The sequence below is a fragment of the Corvus brachyrhynchos genome, unplaced genomic scaffold, assembly GCF_000691975.1.
Source record: "Corvus brachyrhynchos isolate BGI_N302 unplaced genomic scaffold, ASM69197v1 scaffold56, whole genome shotgun sequence".
Lineage (NCBI taxonomy): Eukaryota > Metazoa > Chordata > Aves > Passeriformes > Corvidae > Corvus > Corvus brachyrhynchos.
In genome coordinates this window covers 6,910,823-6,929,550 of record NW_008238664.1, presented here as the reverse complement: position 1 = coordinate 6,929,550, position 18,728 = coordinate 6,910,823, and the positions used below count along the sequence as shown (strand labels likewise).

At 37.3% G+C, this 18,728-nt stretch overlaps 1 protein-coding gene across 6 annotated transcripts in view; it reads left to right on the top strand.

Annotated features, from left to right (window-relative positions):
- Window positions 1-98: 98 nt before the first annotated feature.
- ATF7IP (activating transcription factor 7 interacting protein) overlaps window positions 99-18,728 on the top strand; it is an 89,575-nt gene continuing 70,945 nt past the window's right edge. For 2 of the 6 annotated variants that reach the window (XM_017737787.1, XM_017737783.1), the window contains exons 1-2: window positions 99-441; window positions 1,208-1,312. The gene's annotated coding sequence lies outside the window, so the exon portion shown is untranslated. Of the gene's footprint in view, window positions 442-1,207; window positions 1,313-16,877; window positions 17,236-18,728 lie in introns of those variants that run through there. The other 4 variants (XM_008636499.2, XM_017737788.1, XM_017737786.1 and 1 more) reach the window with 4 other exon arrangements.

Here is an 18,728-nt window from a genome sequence, read left to right as displayed (position 1 = left end):
CGCCCGCCTGGGCGCGACGCGCAAGGGCGAGGCGAGGTGGCGGCGCGTGTTTGGGTGGGACACGGGCGCGCCCGGCGCTTCGAGAGCGTTTCCTCGCTCCCTGCCGGAAATGCGGTGGCGTGGCCTGGGTGGTGCTGTGCGCTGCCGGGAAGGGCCGCATCCGCAGGGCGGGCGTGGAGCGTCGCAGCGCATGGGCTGTGGAAGCAACGAGGGGAAACTGTTGGTCGTGTTCCTACGCTGGTGGGCAGCAGGGCATTATTTCTCTACTGTATGGACACACCCGTTCGCTGGAAACCAAATCGTTTCTGTGTGGGAACAGAGAAGGTCGAGTTGTGCTTACTCACGTGATGCCACCAGTAAACAAGGCCCAAGCGGCTATTCGAGGTGTCATGGCCGCCCACATCAACATGGCAAAGCAGTTCAAGCCATGTGCTGAAGAAGGTATATTCGAATTTCTGTTCTTCCTTAAATATTTAAAATACTGGAATTTTCCCACAGATAAGAATTTTACACTTTAATTTTGAGGCCTATTACAGGTATCGTTTTGCCTTTCCGTAGCTTGTTTTTCTAGCAGATCCATCCTTCTCTTCCTGGATTTCCCAGTTGTTGGCGGATATTCAGTGGAAATGCTGATAGTAGGATATTTTGTTGCTTAACAGTAACCTTGGAATAATTTTACGTAACATGACTGTGATCATTATCATAGACAGACTTACTGGAAAAATTGGATGGCATTGTTGGTGGAAAAGTACTTGCTTAAAATCAAGCAGTGAACAGCTCTGCTGTTCTAGGCAGCAGTCAGTGTGCTTAAAAATGCAGCCTTCAGTGACAGAAAAATGTCATGCATCTAGACATATATCATACTGACCAGCAGAAGTAACACCATGTTAATAGAGATGTTTGACATTCTAAATTATACAAAGAAAAGAGATGTTATTATGGATAGGTTTAAAGGAACTTGATTGTGCAAGATGAGAATATTTTACAAGCGTGCTGTTTGTCTCTCTTTTGGAAGTTAAAGTATATGCTTGCACTTGTTACAGTTCATAATACTTACACTCATGTTTTCAAAAACAGAAGTGTGAAAAATGTGTTTAATCTCTGCTTAAATCTGGAATCAGTAAGTCAAATATTAAGTCTGTACGCAACCATCAGCTATCAATCTAAAAAAATAAGTGGTTTTCTAATTCAATACTGGTTTTTGCAGTCCTGTAGGAAGGTATGAAGGAGAGTGTTGCTGCAGATACTAATAATTCCTTAGAGGAGAAGAAATCAAACACAAAAACCACTGCTGTTTGATACGTGATCTTGGGTAGGTAATTTCTCAGTTTCAGATCTATGAAATGGGGCTAATGGTTGCTGTCACGCCAATCATAAAATGAATTCGCTAATGACTGCATTTATGCAATTCGTGAATTGTGATAATTGCATCCACTATTTATTCCTGAAGTATGGCAGTTATTTTATTGGTCTGTATGTCTTAAAACTAGTAAGTGAAGTTTATATGTACGTATAACCTACGAAGCATTGTGCTAATACTTCTGTTTTTATTGTTCTTAGTTTAGAAGACTTAGTACATTGTTTGAGTAAAAGGTATTTTTATCAGCTGCAACTTTTTCACCAATTATAGCACTGCTGAGCTGATGCTTTTTCTCTGATAATGTGGAACAGCATTGTGTTTTGCTGTATGAAATAATTGAGCAAGACTGTTTTGGATGTTGCATAAACTTGAAACCGATCATAGCAAAATTTAGTTGCAAAAGGATACAATAATTACTGTATGCATCAATTTAAGTAGTTATTTTGATGCTTTTATTGAGAGACCTGTTGTCTTCTATCCTCTATGAAGTCTGTTTTCAAGAAGATGCTGACTGCAATAGATACGGATGCCTTACTTGCCATGTTTTCTACAGTTTTACAAGCTGTAGTTTGTATTATTGTACTCATTTCACAAACTTAAGAAATCAAAATTAACTGTAGTATGTTAGTTTTCCTATAAAGGTTCGTTCAGTAATGCTTCCATTTGGGACATAAAACACATAGGCATATGCTTCCCCACTAGCATGGGAGGTGATTTTGCCAGCTAAGAAAGAGCCTGAACAACTTAGGAATAAAAATAGTTTGACTTTAAATACTGGTTTTACAAAATCCAGTGCAAATAGGAATGTTTTACATGTTCAGTAAGTTCTAAAATACTGATGCCTAATTAGTAACTCAGTCTTCATTTTCTTTTTCTGTGCGTGTTTTCTGTTACAACTAGAAATATTTCCACAGTGGAAAGGACTGGACTAAACCGAGTACTGTATTTTATTTCCAAAATAAGGAAAAAAGTATCTTATTTCTCACCAACTTGATTACTTTAAGAGTGTAATCACTTATTGAGTTTATCTGGACTTACAGTCAGAAACAACACTTACGGCAAAAATGCCAAGTTTATTAACAGAAGGTAAACAGTAAGGCTAAAAGGTTCTTTAAACCAGTATGTTGTTCTTACTAAATAGCATGCATGTTAATGCTTTTCTTTCCCTTTTTGTTCTGCACTTGGTGTTTCTTCTATATTGTAGATTAGTTACATGTTTGTATTATGCTTTTATGTTGAAAATTACAGCAATGACACATGTACATCACAGTTTTCATAACAGATAGTACAAGAAAAAAATGAAGTTGTAAGTTAGAAAACTATTATTACGGTATGTGAATATGGGGAGTTGGGGTTTTTTTTTCCCCGATGTATGTTTGTATAATAGTATTTTTAAATTCAATGAACTCTAACATTATTAACATTTCTGGGAGTCATCTGTTGTTGGTCTTTGGTTTTCTTTAGTATGTGGTGTCATTCTGAGATATTCACCTATTCACACAAAATAAATGGGAACTCTTAAAACTGATCAATATAAATGCTACTTTCATTATGTAAGTTTGTAATTCTGGTGTTTCAGTTCTACTCATTGCACTGTATGCTCTACTGCATGAAAAAACCTGTTCTAATTCCACTGTACTGTAAGAAGCTGTTTATCAAGCAGCAGTGACTTATCCAAATACAGGATGGACAGTAAGATAAGGCTGTTCTGTGGGGCAACTTTTTTTTTTGACAGCTCATTGAATACAGTTGTTCTCTAAAGTGATCGCTTTTCTTGTCAAGTCAGGCAGTTGTAGAATGTTTTAATCTTTGAGTACAGTTTAGGCGTGAATTGTGAAATACTTAATTTTTAAAATTTCTTTACCTTGGCTGTGGTTTGGAGATTAAGACTTGCTGCCTGATGCCACAGAAGATAACTAAAATACTTTAGTATTTGCTTAGGAGGATCTGGAACATAGATTATGTCAAGTTTTGAGTTCTGGTTAATTTTTTTAGAGCAAAATTTTGCATGATATTGTGGGAATCTTAGTTTTTATTTGTCTGAAAAGATTTTGTGTATTGTTTTATATGTTTCACATTTTTTGCTCATGTTCTGGTTTTTGTAATTTTTCCCTTTCTATTTAGTAATCAGAGTCAAATTCTTGGGTTTATACGTACAATGCTTAGGTCTTTGAAAGCATCTAACTGAAGTACAGTATTAGTCTACAGATGAGACTATAAAAGCGAGTGTCATGAGTTATAGATATGAAATACTGGCATTAATTATTTAGAAACTGGATCTTCTGAATACATCAGTATTTTTTTACAGAGGTGAGCAATTGAAGTGTGATGCAGAAAGGGAAGTCTGGTTTTGTTAGTTTGGAGGAGTTTTTTTTATTTTAAGATGCGTATCCTGGTTTTAAGTTATGTTCTAGTTCTTATCTTTGTTTTTCTTTGACTGTGTGAAGATACTTCCAGGCCAAAAAGCATCCCAAAGTTGAAAGCAGATTTTCAGTTGCACGTGACTTTTACGCAGCTTTGTGTTTTATGCTTTCCTCTGGTTTTGTATTAGTGCCAAGCCAGAATACTTTCAGTGAAAAATCATAGAATTGTTTGGGTTAGAAGAGACCTTTAAAATCATCTACTCCCAGCTGCCCTGCCACATGCAGGGAGACCTTCCACTAGAACTGGTTGCTCAGAGCCCCATCCAACCTGGCCTTGAAAAGTTCCAGGGGTGAGGCATTCACAATTTCACCACTTGACAGTACAGTGCCTCATCACCCTGACACTGAAGTTTTTTTTCCTGATATCTAATATAAACCTGCTGTTTTTCTGTTTGAAGCCATTGTTGTTCATTCTATAACTACGTAACCTTGTAAAAAGTATCTTTTCAGATCTTCTGTAGATTCCTTTCATAAATACTGGAAGGTCCTCTAAGGTATCTACAGAGCCTCCTCTTTTCCAGGCGGAATAATTTCTGTTCTCTCAGCATTTTCTCTTGGGAAAGGTGCTCCATCTCTCTAATCATTTTGGTTGTCCACCTTTGGACTCACTCCAGTGGATCCATGTCCTTTTTGTGCTGAGAACCCCAAATCACAGCAGGTGGGGGTCTCACCAGAACAGAGCAGAGAGGCAGAATCCCTTTTCTCACTCCTGCCCACACAGCTTTGGATGCAGCCCAGGATACAGTTGGCTTTCTGAGCTGCAAGTGTACATTACCAGCTCACATCCAGTCTCTCATTCACCTGCACCCCCAAGACCTCCTCAGCAGTACTGCTCACAATCTATTCATCCCCCAGCCTGTACCAATAGCAGGGGCTGTGCTTACATGCAGCTTAAGTGTTGCATACCAGCAAAAAGTTTTATGCTTACATTAAAAAATGCATGAATAAATTTATTAAAGTGATGTTTCTAAATTTTTTGCTAGGAAGACAGATCTGTTTAACAAGTTTAATTTTTTCGGTTAAGCAGAAAATTGCAATGCCAGATAACATGGCAAAGATTTCAAATTGTGTCATAGCCCTAAAAATTGTAAGAGAAGTGTGCTCATTTCTAGTGCAGTAGTCTAGTTTTATGTGAACATTGATTGCCAATTGTTCTGTTCTTAGTAGTTCGGGGAAGATTTGTTGGTTTTCAGTAAACATAAAGCATAGTTAAGTGTCAGAGATAATTAATACCTGTAAAGTTTGTGGAAACAAACAGCTGGGGTGAGGAGAGGCTACCAGTGTTGGCAGCAAGAAAACTTGGAAATTATGTGTTGTTTTGGGGGAATAATTTGCTGTCAGTACACAGGCAGTGTCCATCAGAGCAGTATGGAGGCTGTCACATCAGCATGTGGCTTCAGACTAGCTGTGTACCTGCACTCACCTGGTGTAGTAAGGCACCAGTGATAACCTGAGTGAAAAGTAGAAAACCAATGTTTATAAATCCGTAAGAAATACGGAGTTGCTAGTTCCATTGCTCCTTCCTTGTTCTGTGTAGTACAGGTGGTGTATCCTTTTTAAAATTGCCAGTATATTTAACAGCAAATCTGCCCTCCTCATTCCTCCCCTATTTTTTGGGGTTGGTTTTTTTTTGAAAGTGAAGACTCCCTGGTGGTGTACCTGAGCATACGGTACTAAGTATATGGTATTAAATAACGGCCTGATTTTCACTTGTATGTCACTTTCCATCACATCACAGTGAAGGAATTAACAACGTTGTGTAAGTGTATGTATGTTGTATAAATACCCTTTGTGTTCCTTTGGTAGTTAGGGAAAAAAGAGCAAACCATGCTTTTTGTTGTATTTTGAGCTGTGCTTGTTATAAATGATGAAAAACTGTACATAAGAGTTACGAGGTCTTATTTCTTTCATGAACAAACATCAAATCATTTGAGATCTTAGGAAATTAGATGGCTGGGTGCAAAGTGGGTTTTTCTGTAAAAATGTATTTTAAAAAGTATAAAGGTCAACTAACAGACCTACTTGGCTGTGGGTAATGTGGATTTTTGTAATACAGGAAAAGTGCTTTTCTAAATGCAGTTTCTGAAAATGTTTTCAAGTAAACTTATATATTCAATCCACAATTTTTATTAATTATATGACTGTGGATATGACATGTAACTGTTAAAATTATTTCTTATGTATTTTCTGTCATTTTGTAGTGTCTCAAGTATTATCTTTCATTTCACAGTAGTGTAAAGAAATGTTATGGTAAAAAAACCCCAAAACAATTCCCGAAACAAACCAAAAATACATTCATCCTGTTGTCCCCGCACCCCTAAAAGAAAAACCCCAGCCAAACAACCCAAAATCTGCCATGTTACTTTTAACTTCATCTCCAACATGTTGCAACTTCTGTAAGGTCATTTTTAAAAAACGTTGGATTTGAATTTTTGTTCTTTCAAAAATGTTTAAGCACCTCAACATAAATGCTTGCTGACTTCAGTCAATGCACTGAAAATTTCCCTCGTTGATCTGACCATCCATCTGCTTGGAATGATGAAGAGTCCTTAAATGTTGTGCAGACTTTTGTCTCTCGTAACTTCAGTATTTCTTATCTCATGATTATGGACTCTTTTTTTTCTGACAACAGTTTTAAGTAGTTTTTACTTGTGGAGTCTTAAATGAGAGATGTTCCTTGAAGTCAGTCTACTAGTCTGTGTAAAAATAGGAGTAAAGGAGGGTTTCAGTGAACAGTATTTTGAGACTTCAGTTGAAATACGTACAAATACTAGTAGTTCCTCCTAGTTTGTCAGTGTAAAGAACTGTTGTGTCCACTTAATGTTAAGTAACGTATAAAACCCTATACAACAGCAAAAAAGATTAATAAAGGAAAAGGGCAAGTGAGAATAGTGGATAGGATGTGGTTTGGAAACAAGCACTTCTGTGGTTCTATGTAAGGATATTTAAGTGGTGTGTGCGAAGGTGATGCTACTTACACAGGGCAATAATTAGAGAAACAACAGGTTGCCATTCTCTTGTGTTTCTTGGTTGATGTTCATGAGAAATTTGGAAAATGGAAGCCCTGTTTTAATTTATGACTACAGCAACTGAGCTTAGTGAGATGATATTAAAGTGTTTTGGCATGTTATCAAAAGAGAGAAGAGTTCTTACCATAACATGTTAAGTTTAAATTCCATTCTGTAGTCCTACTAAAACATTTTATTCTGGGGGGGTTTTAACTAGAGAACCCATATAAATGTCATGCTAAGTAGCAATGAAAAAATTGTAGTCCCATGCTAGTGTAGGAATTACAGATTAATGTAGCTTCACTTTTAATATTTCTTGAGTCAAAGCATTTTCAGAGGACTTACTCCACTCATAAATTTTCATTTACTTAAACATCAGGTTTTATTTTAAAATTAGTTTGATTAATAACTTCTAACACACTTTAGAAACACACTTTGGTGTGTTAATGGAGGTATATTGAAGGGGACATTCAAGTTAATGCACATGGTTTCTTACTATTTAATAACATTCTTTGCATCCATGTGTCTGTGTTAATGTATCAGTGCATCTGCATGTTCATGAAGCTTTCTGACAAGGCAAGACATTTGTAGCAACAGGACTGTGACATGGATTCTGTTTTCTCTAGCTCAGGGAAAACGTTCTCTGAAGTTTTTTTGCCAACTTGTTGTTTTGCCTGTTCAAACCTATTTAAGTCATTGTCATCCATACGTCAAGTTCCAAGACTTAGTGTTACATAAAACGCGGTGTTGTACGAGTGCAGCTCTTGGTTTCTGGGTTAGAACATCCCTATGTTTTTGGCGGTATTCTTGAAATTATAGGACTTGAAGTCAGAATTCACGTTTTGATGTACAAATTTCGTAGATATGCTAAACACAGAATTCTGTTTAAAATACTGCTACTGGAAAAATCAAAGTATATTTGTTACACAAATTGAATACTTATGTTTGAATTTTGAAATCTTCAAATTATTGTAAATTCCCACAGGCTGATGGTGTGGTATATATGATATTCAAAGTAAGTAACAGTGGGTATATAACTGTATAATAGAAAACTTTTCTTTCGAGTTGGTTGTAAACTTGATTTTTAGCTTAGTAATAGGTGTTGGTGAAGAAAAGCTTCATTGTAATGATTAGCTTTAAATTACCTGTAATGAACTTGTTCTTCAATGTTCACAGATCTGCTTTTTGAGAAATATGTCTTTCAGGCATTTGAACTTCAAATACATTTTTATTTCATCTTCTAAATCTGTACAGTAATATCAGAGACAGTCAGTGGAGTTGTCTCATATGTGGTATGTGCCCTTTCTTGTACTGCAAATCGTGGTAATACAAGGACAACAGGAAAAGCCAGATGGTGTATTTCACCATTTTTAAAGTTAGAAATACTGACTGTGGTGCTGATGAGTGCATGAGACAACTGCTGCTGGCATGATTAGTCAATGAAATAACCAGCTACAGCTGGCAACAGACATGCACAGTTACATAAGTTTAGACCTTTTCATAATTGAAGTGGTTGGAGGGCATGTTGTTCTACTTTTTTGGGGGGGAGTGACTTACTGTGCTGGGCTAATTTTGGATCACAAAGATTATTTTTTGTTAGAAGGCTAGTAATTTCCTTTAGAATTGCTGCATGGGCTCTTGCAGGTATTTTAAAACAGACAAAGCTGGATATTATAGAAGGAAAGTGAGGCAGGTATAGAGGAACTCCCTCCAGAACTGATGGATCCAGTGTTGCCTCTGTGAGAGCGCATGATTGGTGATAATAAACAGATACTAGAGCAAAACCTGTATTGGGTTTCATTTTGTGTTAAACTTGTGTCTTTGTTTGATAACCCCTTTGTCCCCCACCATAGGTTCTCAAACCAGTTCTTCAGGAGCTGCTCTGTTACAAGATTCCATCAAAATTCCTTAAGTGATTCTAAATACAGCTCTTCTTTGAAAAACTTAACAAGCTGCATTGCAGTCATAAAGAATTAGATACTTGGTTCCTGCAGACATTGGAGTTCTGGAATGTTCTTGGGGTATTTGCCAGCTTTCTTATAAGGTGAACTTCATTTATTCCTTCCAAATAAACTTTCATTGGGCAACTAATGTAATAGAATATTTCAAAGTAGGTGGAGCAGTACAAAGATATAGATTAATTTCTTAAGTGGTTTTGGGGTTGGTTTTTTTTTTCTTGTTTTGTTTTGGGTTTTTTTTAAGCACTGAAGTGAGCCTGCTCTTAGAAAGTATTCCCTAATGTTTGTCAGTTCTGTGCGTGATCTGGGTCTGTATTGCGACTCTTAATATGTGACGTGGATTCTGAACTGCCTTGGAGTTGAGATTTGAAGTATGTGATACAAACCCTGGATCACAGGCCTAGCAGGGCTGCCTCTCTGGTTTTTGGTTTATTTCAATTTTCCCTTTACTGGTGGTGCTAGGTAGCTGCAGTGTTGCAGCTGTGCATTAACCACTTCCTGCCTGTCAAAGAAACCACTCCTCTGCTCACACCCATCCACCCATCCCTTCTGTGCAGTTTGTTGCAGCATGGTAAAGAGGGAGGTGCTTTGCTGTGTAAGTGTTTTACCTCCTGCTGAGTTGTCACTGATTGGCTTGTCTTGAGAGAGCACTGCAGCCATCTTAGTCGTATTTTCAGTACAGCTAAGACAGAGCCGTTTCAGAATGGCTGAAAAAGTGCTCCATGCAGCAGTTCAGCTTGACTGTGCGAGTAGAGCTGTTGGCATCACATGCTCCTGACCTTAGAGGTGAGCACCAGCTCTGCTTTGCTGAGAAGCAATTTCAAACCTTGGTTAGGCATGGTTAACTAATTCTAAGCTGTATAAAATATGTTTAAATGCTGTTGTCTTTTTTTTTTTTTTTTTTTTGTCACTTTCACTGGGTTGAGGTATTTTTCATTTGTTTTGTGGTATTTTTGTTTTTTCTCCCCTTTCTTACTGAATTAATTCACAGATCTCTATCTTGTCTCAGTTACAGGATAGATTAGGTGGGACAAGCCAGGTCAAATATCATATTTGTTCTGCTAATCAAATTACTTTATTTCGGATTACCTTCTTACCAGGTCACAAGAGCTCTCATTCTGTGCTGTCCCTTTCTCAAATGCTTGCCTCATACTTTAACTGAAACATGAAACAAACTCTTTACATACTTAAATTTTTGCAACCAAGTAATTAGATTTGATTATCATTTTTTCAATGTGTAACTTTTCTGGTGGTAAATAATTACAATGCCTATATAACTACATTAGAAAATCAATGGTTATATAAATCGTTAACTGTTTTGCAAGTAGCACTTACTTGCTACTCAGGAATAATGCTACAAATTCTATGGAATTACTACAAATGAGAAGATGGAGGTTTAGAGATCCATCATTGTTTCTTTTGTATAACTTAATTGAAAGCTGAGTTTCAAAGTGCTAGTGGTTTTACATGGCCTCGTGTTTTTCGCTGTATGGTATTGGTTGGGGACCTCGCTGTTATCCTTAAAACACATTAAAAGGTGCTGTCTGTGTCAAGGGAGATGAGGGTAGGAGAAAAGTAATGCGCAACTTTTTTCCACTGGGGCGTTGAACAACAGAAAAGAAGAAAGAAGGCTTTTTTTTTTATGAGTGTATATTTAATTTTCTTGTTCTGTCTTACACTTAGTTCAGGTCTTCATGGGTTCTTAAGTTGCACCTAAGTTAAACCAAGAGTAATGAAACAGGGAATTTCTTGAAGTTCTCCAGGAACATATCGGGAGCAGCAGTCAAGCTGGGTAACTCATCAGTGTGTATGCTGCTCATAGTATTTTTCTGGCTGAAGTTGAACTTAGTGCTAGGGATGAGAAAGCTAGTCTAATGCCAAAAGGTTCAGTTCTTCCTCAGAATGTTTGCACATTAATTTGGTGCTTTCGGTATAATCTGTTAACAAAGCACTTGGTTAAGTTAGTTTTAAATATCCGCATATACTGTCTTGTACAGTTAATGGCAACGCACTGTTTGTAAAGACATAAAATATTCTGTGCAGACAGTGCACGTCAGATTCTCAGAACACGTAATTTCTCCATGTTTATTTTGTTCACTTGATAAAAAGAAATAAACTCAGTATACAGAATTTTTAAGGTGAGATGGATTGGTGACTTCAATGAGCAGTAAATTTTTAAGTAATTGGTTATAAAATTTTTCTGCTTTAGGGTAAGAGATAAGAGTAATGCAAATGTGTGGTTAGAGGTGGTGATGAAAAGCAGGTAGTTTTATTATTTTTATTGATAGTGGAACTTTGTTTAGTGAATTTGATTCACAGCAAATTTTAGTTCATAGAGGATTTTTTTGATTGGGTAAGATAGTTAAGGTCCTGGGAACATTTGGGTACTTTCAAATGTCTGAAAATTCAAACTGCAAATACTAATTAAATACATTTGTCTTGATAAAATGTGATATTTTGCCATACCTTTATCTCATCTAATGAATGTAGATTAATAATGTAGTGAAACAATAATTTTTCTGGTTTATTGCAAGACAGTCTGTCATCCTGACCCCAATCTTATAAATGATTACTGAGGTTTGTGTTTGTGCGTTTTTTTAGTCAGTTATTGTTGATTAGTTCCAGATGTTAATAATTCATATTGTCTACAGGAAGTAGAAACATTTCGTTCTTTGAAATCACCAAACTCCTACACTATAATTTCTGGAGAGGATGAAATTTTATGTTTAAAACATACTTTACCATACACATCCTGTGGTGGTTTGTTGGTTTTTTGGGGGTTGGGTTTTTTGGTTGGTGGCTTTTTTAAAGAAAACAGCAGGCATATAAAAGTTATCCTGTGCAATTTGTTTTGTTGATTTAAGATTTCTCTGTTGAACTTCTCTTTAAATGGGAGCATGAAAAGCAGAATATTTTCGGCAATCACTGTAGGGAATGGTTTTTTAGATGTATTACATTTGAGTAAAATACTGTATTTTCAGACCATGTCTTTGATATAGTGCTTTTAGTGACTTTTTGTTGCCCATTGTCTTTTTTTTTTTTTCCTGTGAGCTGAGTAAGCTTACTCCCGTTTTACAGAAAAGTTGCAAGAGCTCAGAGAAAAGCCCTTGTCTCTGTATTTCCCCTTCCCTTTGGTTTTGGTTTCCTTTGCTTTTTAACAGGCCATTTTGAACACCCATTTTCAGAAGCGCTGTACAAAATGACTGGCCCAGCAGGGAGCAGTAGTGTTTTGTTGGATGAACTGCATGGGTAGTGTGGTTTGGGGGTTTTTTTGGTTTTTTTTTTTTTCTCTCCTGAAGTACCTGTTGGAATGCTAAAAGTATGGTAGGTTTTGAAACCTGTTTTGCAAATGGGATACATTCCCATTTTCAGAAATCCAAGTATATTATAATGCTTTTTTTATGGTAGCACTAGTAGCTGAAAGCATAGCCTCTTCTCTCTTCACTCCCATAGTGCTAGTAGTTTGGGTGTTAATAATCAAAAAAGAAAATGAAAACCACCAATTTATGTGCACAGGAACAAGGTATTTGAGTGGATGCTGAACCACTTCCTTCTCCCCATCACTTTTATTAAATACATAAATTAGCTGTTCATGAGTTGAATTAGATGTGTGTAATGAAGTAATAACTTAAGCTGAATTGATTGCTATACAGTTTTAATGCAGGATGTGTTGTCAGACTGTGCTCAGTGTTCCCGTGTCTGTGTGTTCTAGAAAAATGAGGGTTGTACTGCTGATAGGTAAACTTGAAGGATAGACTCTCAAGAGTTAAATAAATTTCTAATAGGGTAGTAGTCTCAAATCTACATGATTTTCCAAGAGAAATACAAATTCCAAAAGAAAACCGATCGTTTACTCTGAAAACGTGTATAGATTCCCTTCCTCCACCCTTGCAAATGTTGTACTATAAAAGGAGAATTTTTGTATGATTTTATTTTCATTCGTGCACCAACTATATGGATAGTTTTTCATGACTAAATCATAGTTGCTTGGAAGCATTCTAACATGGCTTGATTATTTTTTATGTTCCTCCTAAAATTGTCTAATAATTTGCACAGCTTCATCTTATAGTTTGGTAGAAATTTTGGGTGCAAACGATTTCAGGCAGGACTTGAAATGGACTGGAATGGACTGTGGAATGAATGCAGTACTGTTTAATGTATGGAAATCACTTTAAAATAGCTGACTCGTTTGATTCTTCAGGTGGAAATAAACAGTTACCAAATTCTTAGAACTGTTTGGAATCTTAACAGTCGTAACATGATTAAGTATTTATTACACAGTTGAATTGGACCTTTATTTTTTAGATACAAAATACAGCAGATTTTTTTCAAGCAAATATTGTCTTTGAAGGAATTATAAGTAAACCAAATTTTTTACTTTCTTCCATCATCTTGATTTTCAGATTGAAATCAGTCAGCTGTTTAATAAATAACAAAATTCTTCATGTAAATTTCAGTGAGCAAAATGTGGGGGTTTTGAAGTTGATAAGGATACTCATACTGAGGATTTTCCATTTCTAGAAGAAAGGGAGTTCAATGTATTAGACTGTTACAGCCTGGAATTTACCCGGTTTAGACACTTTTTCACCTCTCCTTTACAATAGAAAAGCGGATACAAATATTGTCAGTCCTTCCTCCCCCCCTTTCCTGCCTTTCCTGTTCTTTCTGCTGATTCAGGTTTCTGTTGTAAAATATCTTCAAATAAACCATAGCAGCTAAGATAATGGATTGATAGACAGTTCTCCATTTCAGAAATGTACATAATTTTCTGTGTCTTTCAAACACTAATGTGAGAAAATTTTGGGAACTACTTAAGTTTTAGCTCATTCTTAAGTGAATAGTAATTTGATCTGGTTTGTGTTTTGGAGAAGAAAAGGCAGGGAAAGGGATGTTTTGGACTTGTGTGTGTTGCTTACAGAAGGCTCAGGGCCTTTCATTTTCATTTGCTCTGTCGTGGGTGTTTTTTCTTGTTTGGGGTTTGTTTTTCTCTTTTGTTGGTTTGTTTTGGTTTTTTTGGATCAAGGTACTAGTGACAGATTTCATCATGGTTGGGTTTTTGGGTTTTTTTTTTCCTTTTGTTTCAGACAAACTAGTGACAGATTTCATCATGGTTGGGTTTTTGGTTTTTTTTTTTCCTTTTGTTTCAGACAAACTCTGTCAATTAAATGCTTTAATATTTAAAACTGTGAATTGGGGAATCATTTTGTGTGACTTTTTTCTCTACCTATTTTGAGAGAACTGAACCGACATTTTAAGATATTGTCTTTGATTAATACCTATTGAATCCATATAGTTAACAGTACTTATTTTGAACACAGCAGGTCTTACTACTTTTGACTGCAACATCTGTGCTTTAGGGTCACTTCTCGTGAGAGATAAGGAAGTCGTTCACATGTTGGAGGTAGAGAACTGGTTCTGAGAAGGCAAAGTCACAATAATAGCTTTTAGGTGTTTCCACCGACGTGGGTAAAACATGGGAAAGGCAGGCAGACCTTTTGGCTTTTTCTGTAGTGGCAGTCACTGGAGAATTATGATTAACTATGGTTTGTTCTCTCAGGTTAGAATCTCATATTAAAAACAAAACAAACCACTCTCCCCCACCCCGCCCCGTCCAAAAAAAAAAAAAAAAAAAAGCAGAAACTGGAAACAAAAAAATCCCGCCCCAATCCCCTACTTTGGAGGCTGCTGAAGGGTCCCTGTGCTTTACTTGGGGTTGGCCGCCAGCCCTGTGTGTGGCAGACAGAGACTGCCGCTGGTCTGGGGCTCAGCCCGGCCCAAGGCCGCCCCCTCTGCCTTGTGTAACCGAGTTGGTGCGTTTCTAACTGCTAAGCCAATTGCTCCTCCTCTCTGTGAAAACGTTTTGTGTCTGAAACTGAGCTTTGTCATAGCCAGGGGTGTGACAGGGAGGAAGGCGCAGGCAGGAAAGCACAGCGAGGGGGTGCGGGTGACTGCCGGAACGTTCTGGAAGCGGGGTGGTGCTTCCCGCAGACTGCAGATGCAGAGCTCGCCCGCGGGGCTGCCGGCAAGTTCTGGCATGGAGCTCCCATAGCGGACTGGAGCCCGGAACAGAAAATGCTGCAAGGCTCTTACTTTGCAGTATGTGTTTTTCTGCGTTGAGAACCATGCTATTATTCAGGTGTTCATGCATAAGGCTATAGAGCTCGGGCAAAGGTAGGGATATGGCTCTATTTGGGAAATCCAAGGGGTTTTCAAATTTTTTTTTTAAGTAGCACTGGCGCCTTTTCCTTTTAAAAATCTCAGAAGCTATTAATCCGATGATTCATTCTGCAGATGACAACAGCATCACTGAAAGATGTATTCTGTATGTGCTTCGATGTGCTAGCATACATAAATCAGTCTGAAAGTAAGGCAAGTCAAAAAATACAGCTAACGTAAAAGGGTTGTTAATGATTGTCATTTTAATGTGACAATCATTCTGGAAAAATAATTAGCTTTCCCTTACAAATCACTCTAGGATTTTGGATGCAAAAGGTGAGGATAAATTATAACAACAAATGAGGAGTAATTTGCATTGCTAAATATTTTCAGACACAAAAATAGTATTTTTTTGACGTTACAGGTGAGCATATTGTGTTATGCTCAAATGACCTAGAACCAGCCATACATAAGTAAATAATGCTTGCAGCAGAAAATGGGACATATAATTCGACTGTATAAGCCTTGCCACTGTTGGCATTGTAAAGAGGAACAATGCAGGGAACTGGAAGAGGCCGGGGTGTAAAGCAGGCTCTTCTGGTCCTGAGATGCTCTGCCTTTGCCATGTTCAAATCAACAAGCATCCCTGTCTTCATCACTTTGCTTTTTCAATAAATGGTGCCAGGCTGTAACTATAGCTGAATATTGCTAGATGTGTAGCGAGCCAAACTTGATTTTATTTAAGGTTTCACGAATTTGTGTTTATACCTAGTATAATAAATAGTGTACTTATTTGCATTGTTTTTTTCATGCTCTAAGAGTTGTTGTAAGGCAGCACATGAGGGGGGAAAAGGTATTGGTGAATTATTCATCCTTTACACACACATACACACACACGCACTTAAAGCCTGGTTTCTTTTTTCTTTCCCCAAAAAAACTACAGTGACTTTTAGAATAAGTATTTGTAAAATGTAACTTAAGCATTTATTTAATTGGAGTTTGACTGGAAGGAAAAAGGTAGGAATTTTTAAATTAGCTGGTAGAAGTCAAAGTGAGGCTGAAATCCAAGCTTCTGCCACTGCCTGTCACTGTACCTTAGAGGTACTTGAAAAGATAGTTCTGGTTGAGAGATCCTCTTTTTTTTTTTCTCGTACATCTAACTAATTACGAAAAATTAAATGTGAAATAGAGACAACAAATTAAGTGGTCAGACATGTTACTTGTCAGTATTAGGTTAAAAATGAATTTGTTTTACTTGGAATTAGTATTTATTTGTTGTTAGAAATTTGCAAAATACTGGAAATACTAGGTTAAGAATACCTGGCTGCTGAGCATTGTGCAGTTTTTCTGGTGTTTTACTTCTATTACTAGAGAATGACCATGAACAGTGTGTGTAGAATTCTACTTGAAACAGGCTGCAAGGTGAAATTTATTTTGCAGATGCTATTGTCAGTTTTCATTTATATGGACAATGAGAGCAGCACTTGACTTTTGACACAGATCTGGATTATTAGTAAACAAATACCTAGAAAAGTATATTCTAGAACCCATGGGGAGGGGGAAGGCTTTGCTCAGCAATATCCTGCTGCAATTTAGTCTTGAAATGAGGCCCCTTTATGTAAATTTTTACTGGCGCCAGCTAGCTGTAACTGCAGTCTGGCTCCGTGTCGGCAGCAGCTAACATGTGTCATGGACTTCTCCTTCACACGGGTTGCAGGAGCACTCTGGTTTCTGGACAGAAAAAGCAACATTGATGAATGTGAAAAGATGTACAAAGGAATCTAGGTGTAATTAGACTGCTAGTAAGTGAAAATACTGAGGAAATTTCAGCTTGATTTTTTTTTTTCCTTTTTCAGTGTGCTATCTTGCGCTGCGCTGTAATAAATCTATGCTTGTTGGTACTACTGTGTGGTATGTGGGAGGTACTTCACTGCACATAGTTGCTGCAGCACTAATAGTTGGCAGCACAGAAGGCAGTACAAAGAGTACAACTGGAGGCACTTGCAGTTGCAACAGTTTCCTTAGAGGCTGTGGCATGCTCAGTGAGCTGCAGGGGCACTCTGACACATACAGCTATTTATGTGGAGAAGTAGGAATTCCAGCAGGCTTTAACGAACAGATGTAGGCTACTAGCTGGGAGCTATAACAGCATAGCTCAGGCTGGCTAAAAACCAGTATTCATGCTGTTATGTAAACAAAACAAGATCTTAGTATCAAGATGGCCGACCTGGAAGTCTACTTGTAGCTCATAATACTTATGCAAATGAGCTGCATGTCAGTGGCTTACTCAGAGGAGGAAGCTCATTTTGCACGTGCCATCTTCTTGTCAGGTAAGAAAATCAACTCATTTTCTGCATTCATGTTTTAGAGGTCTTTGAAGTTAATTTTTCACTCAGGTGCCCATACCCCCCACTTTGGCACAATGCCAGGAATTAAATTTGAATGTAAGTGGCTTTTTCTGGGAAGCCCAGAAGTCATTTGTTCTGGCTATAATTATTTTGGGCTTACTGTTTTTAGGGAGAGTGTTACCTAAAAATTATTGTAAAATGTTTAATTTAGTAAAACTAAGTAGTTAAAAAACATTGGAAATTTGAGTATGTCATTTTTGTTGGTGATGTTACTGCTTTTGTTTGATTCAAACCTCTAGTGTTTTCCTATTGTGTTATTTTTGTCTCTGTAGTGACACCAGGTGATGAACATGGAGGCTTAGCAATAGTGAGAGTTTACCCTGGAAAGGGTGTGGAGTTGACAAAGCTGAATCTACCAATTGTGTTTCAGCTTCATGGTGTTATGAAGGATCTTCGTGATCCTGGTTGTAGTTTGAATTCTCTTCCTGTTGAGATTACAAAGCTGTTAAAATAATTGGATACTGAATTGTTGTCTGTGTATATTTTAGTATAAATACCTTCTTAAAAGCCTATATGCGCGTTTTAAATAGTTGTTTTTGTAAGTAGGCAAATAGATCAGAATATGGTATTTTTATGATCCTCCCCCCCAAAAAACAATAACCTTGACTTAGAGCTGCAAATTTAAACAATTTAAGTATTGCTAATTACATAATATGGTCTATTGTGGTTATGCATGTAATGCATGAAATGGTTGTATGGGGCAGATGTGCTAGTTCTGTGCCAATATATTTGTGTTGTTTCTATTTTGTAAGTTGAAGTAGTGACAGGGTGGAAGACTGGAAAAGAGAGATGGTAAAAGAAAATTACTGGATAAGGAAGGCCACTGACCCAGAGAAAAGAGGTAACTGGAGATGCATGAACAAGCCAACAAAACATGGCCACTTAAAGGCAGACATCAGCTCGAGATAGGGTGTGGAACTGGAAGTAGATAGGCCTGCTTTGGTTGAAGGAAAAAAAAGATTAATTGAAGAGAATGAAACTAAAGAGGTAAAAGAACAAAGTAGGCAGATGGATTATTAGAGCTTAAAATGGCAGTGATAGATACTGAAAATACTGGAGGCATTCTGAAATGGCCTGGGAATTAAGGCTTATAGAGTAAATATGCTAGGAAAGAGAACTGTAACTGGTTGACATTGCAGAGGGGGGAATTTAACAGTAACAGAGAAAGGTAAACTTCTGCATTCATATGGCAGAGAAAAATGCTGCATACCTACAATATGGGCCAAATGAGTTGCAGTTTGTAGTTAGCTCATACACTTTGAAACCTTCAATAACTTTGCAGTGCTAACATAAGATTTGATATGGACAGAATTTTGCTTGTCATTTAGAAGTCTGGTTATATGCATGTCCAGACTACAAAAAGCACAAAAATGGGCGTGTGTGTGAGAGAGTTCAAACGCAGGTATATGGTAGAT